Raw genomic sequence first — 7820 nt, 5'->3', positions numbered from 1 at the left:
GTAGGACGAAATCATTTGTCTACATAAATTTTGTAAACACATGTGTACAATAAAATATTGTTTGAATGTATTCTCTGTGTGTAATTATTCCCAAAATAGTAGTGACATGATATGACATGTTGTGTAATAATGTTTTTCTGTGACTCTAGAAAAATGGCATGGGCTTAATCAGGCAGAGGACAATGAAAGTGCTTGTGGAACTAGGCAGGGGGTAGTGAATAGGCTAATGCTTGTGTAACTTGGATGATTTCATGCATTTTTATTAAGAAACAACAATTTCTCCACAGTTTTTGGTTTCAAATGATTTCTCTTTTTTGATACTACTTCTCCAACCTTTGAAAAGACACGCTCACATGGCACAGATGATGCCGGGGTGCATAAATAAATAAGTGCAAGTATGTACAGATTGGGGTACTGTGACCAATGAAAAATGGCATGGGCCCAGTACTATACGGTCCCACAGTTTCCCCTCAGCAGCAACACTGAAGCACACAGAGGTTCCCACTGCGTCTTTACGCACGATCCAGCTGCTGATGTGTCCTCTCTTTTCAGCTCAATGCAATTCTAGACTAGCCTCGTGAGACCATCCTGATCTCGCGAGGTTTCAAGGTTTCACTCGCAGATCAGTCTGGATACTCTCCGTTAAAGAAAATTTGGAGCCGTTCACCAAACGAACGTCCAATCAGCGTTGGCTTTGAGGCAGGTTGCGGTGTGACGCAACGGGAAGCGCGTCAGTTCAGTCTAAAGAACATGGCGGCTTCAGCCGATGAAACTAGCGTTAGCGCGGCTATCGAGCAAGTTTTATCGGAATTACAGAGTATTTCTCTGCTGAGCTAACGAGCCTTTACCTGCAGCAGCAAGAGTAGCTTGACTTGTGGTTGTGTTTTCGTCGTCGCTCGTAACAGAGCGACGACGAATCTGATTGGTTTATTTGGCCCGTCTATCACCAACATAGGCCAATCAGCTGACCAGTATTTTCGCCCCTTCCCAAAATTACTTCAACGGAAGGTTTCCAGATGGATATGCGGAGCAAATCTATCTGGCGGAGTCAGGTAAATTCTAGACAGTAACAGTTTATAACCTATATCACCTTTCACAGCAACAGGTTTCTCATCTCAGTCGACCAGACAAATCTCTATTGCTCTCCTCAGTGCGCTCTGGGCGGTGAGGTGGGAGGATTTTACCCGATGGTGCGCTGCGTGCGAGGGATAAACAGGGTGGAAATGCATAAATAAAAACTGTAAAGGGCTCCTGTACAGTGATCATAGGAGCTGACCGGTCTGAGATCAGCCTCCTGATGTTACAAGTTCTTTAAAATGAAAGCGCGCACCCAAATTACAAGTAACGTAATTTTGCGCACCTGAAAAAAGCGCACGGCAGAAGCGCTGAGGCACAGAAATACGGTGCATGTAGTTAAAAAATGCAGAATTAATAAAAACAACTTATAACCAGACGTAGCGTTTTAAACTGCATCTGGTGAGCAGAACTGTTTTATGATCCAGAGTGCAGCCATGACTGGTTCTGAATGAAGGCAATATCTGGCAGCAGCTCTCTTCCTCCGCCCCCTCCCCTCCTGCGTACGTAGTACAGGACCTGGCACACTTTCAACCGCTGGTTAAGACTAAAATTATTCATAACTCTGATCGCTCTTCCTGCTGCTCTGTTAACATGAACTGCAGCAGGAATGATGGCCACAAGCTGTGAAAGAAGCTGAAACATCTCAGCAGAAGGCGGAGTTTTTATCGTCCGCTGCCCAGATGGGCGTTGGGATTTTTATGCGTGAAAAATGCCATGTTTGCGTGTGACCGTGTGAAGTCAGTGACGGTCAATGCGTGATAGTTGAGAGCACTGATCTCCTATCTATCTATCTCTCTCCTAAACTCTCCAAACACCAAACTAACTGTCTCAAACTAAATAACTACTATCCAAACTCTGCTATCCAAACTATCAAAACTCTATCCACTCTCTCAACTGACCGCAACTCGCCTACAACAACCCACATTTTGAATGGAGCCTGTGGGGTTTCTAAAGTTGTCGAAGCTGCGCCAACATCTGAACCACTTCCCGAAGCAGTCACGTGGTACAGCCGGCCAGCGAGGCTTCGGACGTCATCGTTTTCGGCTCCTCCCCTAAATGAAGCAAGCCTCGATACGCGCTTCACGGAAACGCCCCCTCCATTACTCGACACACGCCTCGAAGCCTCGGCACATAACGTAACATCACTACCGTCTGGTGTTGGTCTCTCCTGCAAACCTCCTGGTTCCTCCTGAGTCGGTTCCCCTCCCCTGGAACCCTGCCATCTCCGGAAAGTCACCTGGTTCCTCTCGCTGTCCCGGACATCTGGATTCCCCGGTGCTGCTCGGACCCGACCCCACCTTCGACCCACTGGCCTCCCGGGCACCTGTGGGCCACCATCGTACGGCTAGCGCTGAGTCCTCACCGCTTCCTCCCCGGTCGGCCTTCCGTCCATCGAGTGGTAAGCTTGCGTCCAGAAGCAGATCCAGCTCAGTCAGACCAGTTCCCCTCCACGTTTCCCCAGCTAACCTCTGTCTCGTTCTTCCCTAGTGATCGACCCGGTTTCCTGCTCCCTGACCGTTACCTGACGCTGCCTCCGCTGAGGCAGAATCCTCCCGTTACCTGGTTCTTAAATAAAACCTTTAAACTTCACCTGTTTCTCCTGAGTGTGCTTTTGCATGTGGGCAAAATACATAAAGCCAACCATGACAATCTGTATGATTTGATTGCACTGAATATTGTTAATTGTAAAACGCCTTGAGACAATTTGTAATGTGAATTGGCACTAAACTGAATAACATTGAATTAAACTGAATTGAATTGAGAGCCTGTCATATTTGATACTCTTGCACAATTAGCACAAAATCCAAACATTTTCCTCCATTTTTCGGCAGAGCCAGTGCAGGACTGCCGGGTTGCAGCTGATGTGACAGAGAACTCTACATGGAAACACAGATGTTGTTTAACTGAAGAAAATCGCACCAAGCATGACTGGTTTGTTGTGAAACTGTAACTGTTAATATCTAGCAACAAATAGGTATCTAACACTGTTATGAATAGTTTAGTTTGAGTTGCTCCATTGTACGCTTCCATTACTTTGATTATTTATTTTCATTCTCAACAAGCTCACAATGAAATGCCATCTTTCTACTCAAGGTTAGGAAACTACTACCAATAATAACCTCACAGAACCCCACTTCAAAAAAATCCATACAGACACTTTAAGTAACCTTGACCAGTTTGCAGGTTTCATGTAAGTTTTTTATATGCAGGGCAACCTTACCCAGCTATCTGTTATGTTCCAGATAGACTAAGTTTATCTTTGGCACCCACTTAATCCAATGTAGACTTTTGTTTCCCCTGATAAAACCAAGGATGTCTGTCAGCTGTTTCTGGTGGACGATGGATGGTGTATTGTGGAAAATAGGCTGCGTGGCTGACTGCTGAGGAGGCAGCCCAGTTAGTCAAAGAAGAAAACACTGAATGCGGTGTGTTTCGGTGGCAGAGCTGTTAGCTGAGCTTAAAACCTTATGTCATATACTGGTATATCTCCACAAAATAGAATATTGAGAGAAAGTGGACTTCTTGTTTTTTCAGAGTGAAACGTATCTAGTTTATAGATTCATTACACAGAGAGTAAAAAAAATCCTTTATTTCTTGTAATTTTAAGGGTTATAGCTTACAGATGTTACTGTTTCACCGTGCCGTGACTACGGTGAAGCACCCTCGGTGGACCCAGTTCGTTTTACCCAGTCAGGCGACTCCCACTTACTTTTTACCTTGAATGTAGGACGCATAAAACAGACAAGTATGCTTTTAGTTATATTTTATCTAAGTAAAGACAGAGAAATAGTTACAGTCACACCAGCGCTGATGGGCCCCTGATCGGCAGGAGGCCTCGAGTGCTCATCACGCAAACATTATAAAGGGATCTCGGGACACACCCATACAAGGGCGGTACACATCCAAACTGTGACATCAGCAGGGAAGCTGCGTCACCTCCAGGGTGGTATCTGATAGATATGTGCCAATCTTTTGGGTCAGTGCCATCTAAGTGTGCCATGCAGTTCTGGGATAAACAGCTCGTTCCACTTGACCTTGTTGATATCCTAACACAGATAAGAAAAGAACAGATTTTGCTTGAAGACCAGCAACATGAAATATGTGCCCCTCCACTTTTCCTCCAGACTCTGGAATCTTGATTGTTATTTTTTTCTTTGTGTGTCCTGTCTGGAAGTGTAGCATTAAGAATTATTGTCTTAATGCCAAAAAGAGCCCAACAGGCTTTACCTTAACAAGTGGAGCCTTATTGCTTTTGCCATAGCATAGTGCTCCGCTTGTTTTACCCTGGGACTATTTCATGTTCAATGGACACAGAAACGGGAAGGTAGAAGGGGGGGAAAAGGAGGGAGACAGATGAGACAAAATGGGAGAAATGGTGAAAGAAAAAGGAGAGGAAAGAGCGAGAGCAATATAACATCCTCTTTAGATTGCTTCTGCAGCTGCAAAAAGAGATATAAAAAGAACAGCCAAACCAACCGGTAGAGTACTACAGGTACAAACAACCAACATCGTGGTACCATCACTTAAGAATACACAGTATTATTTAATACGGAATCTATAAAGTGACAGCTAAAGATAATAGAGGTTTCTGTATTGAATTTAATCTGTAAGCACCTGAATCCAAGCACCTGTAGGTGTTTGTGAGAGTGCACTTGTGTATGTAAGGTTTATCCAAAGGAAAAATGCTCAATAGTGGTTGTGAGGAGCCAAAGACCAGCCCCCCAGAGCACCGAGGCAGACACCAGGGGAACCAGAACCCGAGATGCCCGAAGGAACCCCAAGAGCAAAGGTGCCCAAGAGAAACCAACACAGGAAAAGCTGCTTCCCCTACTGCAACAGTGCCTTATGTTTACTGTGGCCGTAGATCAGCCTTAGAGTCTGATGTTACATTATTTTGCTGTTGACTTATTTCACAACACTATTGATATAAAAAAAATAATATTCAGAGATGCCACAGTAGAAAAGTCTCATACGTACTTTATTGGTTATTAGCCAAGGCTGTATTAGAGTTTCCTGGTAAATTGATTTTTGTATATATATATTTTTTAGCAATTTAGTAACTGAATAGTGTAGAAGTGGCAGGAGTGGTTACGCACCACACTAAAAAGAAAGAAAGGGTCAATGATGTTTTTAGGAAGTGTTGAGAAACACTGTTGGTGTGGTATTTGATTAACAAAATTTGATATTAGAACTTTCTGGTTCTAATTACAAGGTTAATTTTAACACCCACTGATGTTATTGTCAACCTTGAAATGCTGTATAGAAACTGAGGGGCCTGATAGCAGGACAGAACTGCTGGGTAAATTGTATCTTAATGGTGGACAGATGCCAACAGTCATGCTGTTTACAGCTCTGTCATGATTTGTCACGATGAACCTGAACACACGGAGATGAGTTTTCAGAGTTTATTGAAAGAGATGCGTTGTGGAGGATCTGAACCAGAGTCTTTACCGGGCAGAAGCGGATGAATGCTGAGTGCAGGAGCTGGCAGACTGGAGGAAGCAGGAGGGTTGGAGGTGAGCCCGGGACAGGACCCAAGGCTAGCAGCAGAGCCTCGGAGCAGGATCCGAGTGGTGCTGGAGGGTGAGCTGCGGGACGGAACCCAAGCAGGACTTGGAGCAGAATCCAAGCGGGAGAGGAAAGCAAGGAGCAAAGTCCATCATCAAGCGAAGATGAGAGACAAACCGGCGGTGAAGAGAAGACTAAGGAGGGTTTATATGGAGAGGCTGGCTGGTGGATTGAGTCCGAGATGATTAGAGCTGGACAGGTGTAGATAATTAGGCTGAGTGGAGTCAGAGCTGGGCTTAGGAAGAAGGGACTGGAAACTTTCAGAGACAGGTAGGACATGACAAGCTCAAACATAATGAACATAGACAGGACACCCTTAAAAAAACACACCAAACTCTCCACTGATGTCCTACTGCCAAAGGACCACTGAACACAGAGCTGCGCTGTATGAACCATTTCCACAACATCTACTGTCGCCTAGATCTGTGCATTTTCCAGGAGATCAAATGTCAGTGTTGGCTCAACATTAACTCCTCTGTAAGCAGCATTGTTACAGGTGTTGGATCCTTTGCCAAAGCACCAGATGATCACAAAAATATCTTAATATTTCTGTATATTGGGTCTATGATATTAACAACTCAAAATAGTAGAAAGTCTGAGAGTAACTATCCAGTTTTACATTCCTATATAGGCAATGTATCCTCTGGGATACAAACATTAAATATCTTATTATCTAAGCTGTTTGAATGCAACTTCTACTTTTCTTACAAATGTGTATTAAATCAATGCTAAAGGAATTTTTTAAAATAAAAATCATATCCTCTCATTTGAGTACAAAACAATAATAACTTACCTCACAATGGACCTCTTTGTTCATGAGGTCTGCCATTTTGGACTTTATATGAATGTATCAGTTTATTTTTGAATGGTGGCATAAGGTCATGACATGACATTTCCCCCTTGCTCCGCAAAATGATGTAAAGTTCAGGTGTTTGTTAGCCCTCTTGTTCAGAGCCAGTGAAATACCTCAAGTTAAGCCTTGTTTCAGTTTTTTCAGAACACATCTTGATGATCCCTAAGACTTTGGGGAAATTATTCTGTGGACTGGGGAGACAAAAGTTTAACTTTTTGTTAGGAGTGCGTCCCATTACGTCTGACATAAAAGTAACACTGCATTTTTGAAAAAGAACATCATATCAGCAGTAATATATGATACTGGTAGTGTGACAGTCTGGGGCTGTTTGACTGCTGCAGGACCTGGAAGACATGCTGTGATAAATGGAGCCATGCATTCTGCTGTTTACCAAATAATTCTGAAGGAAAATATCCGGCCCGCTGTTCATGACCTCAAGCTGAAACGAACTTCGGTTGTGCAGCAGGACAATAGAGTGACCAGATGTCCCGATTTGTGTGGGACTCTCCTGCATTTTCACTGTTTACCCATAAACATTTCACTGGGTCAGATTCAAAACAGTCAAAGAATTATTCCATGTGCGCTGCAATCATTGTCAATGAGAGCTGTGATGGCTATCAATCAATATGCAGCAGCGTCCCACATCAGGACCAGCTGTGCACCAGGACGCTGGTAAAATAAAATGACATGGATTTTGTTGCATACAGATTATTAAGGAAACTACTGTATGTCATAGAAAAGAAAGCGCAGCTACAACATAGACTGGAGAACAGTTTCTAATTGGGTGAGGCCAGAGAAAGGTGATTCTCAGAGAGCTTTTTTTGAAGTTTACCAATGTTATTTTCAATTATACATGGAGGAGAGGACGATGTGAAGCAACACTAGAAGTGAGTCACACAAACGTAACTGAAAAATTCTTCTGTCAATATAGACCTATTTTTACTCCAAACCAAAAACACCTGCCAGACAGACAAGGTACAGCAGCCAGAACCAGTTAAATATTGTTTAACTTAAACAATTTTTAACTTAACGCAAAAGTTAAATACTGTTTTTTATAAAAGGCTTTAAAAAAGATTAATCTTTTAAACCTAATTACGATTTTTTCTGATAAACTTAGAATAATTTAATTAAAATAGCTTAAATGTAACATCCCATCTGTTCATTGATTTTCTATACACGCTTTTCCGTGCAGGTGTTACGTCGTTCGGTATCAAATGAGGAAACGCGGCTCAACATAAGTTCGTCGGGTGGCTTTTGACGATCTCCAGTGGTTAATGAGCAAGTGGTGGGGACACCAGGTACATCCTGGACAGGTTGCCAT

General features: G+C 43.2%; 1 long non-coding RNA gene across 1 annotated transcript; it reads left to right on the top strand.

The window, feature by feature from the left end:
• Nucleotides 1-2231: 2231 nt before the first annotated feature.
• Nucleotides 2232-2667, top strand: LOC118565037. Its single transcript, XR_004932131.1, has 2 exons — nucleotides 2232-2476; nucleotides 2566-2667. It is a non-coding gene; the product is annotated as an uncharacterized LOC118565037 (long non-coding RNA).
• The last annotated feature ends 5153 nt before the right edge of the window (nucleotides 2668-7820 follow it).

The sequence above is a fragment of the Fundulus heteroclitus genome, chromosome 2 (assembly GCF_011125445.2).
Source record: "Fundulus heteroclitus isolate FHET01 chromosome 2, MU-UCD_Fhet_4.1, whole genome shotgun sequence".
In the NCBI taxonomy this organism is placed as follows: Eukaryota; Metazoa; Chordata; class Actinopteri; order Cyprinodontiformes; family Fundulidae; genus Fundulus; species Fundulus heteroclitus.
This window is presented reverse-complemented; position numbering and strand designations above follow the sequence as displayed.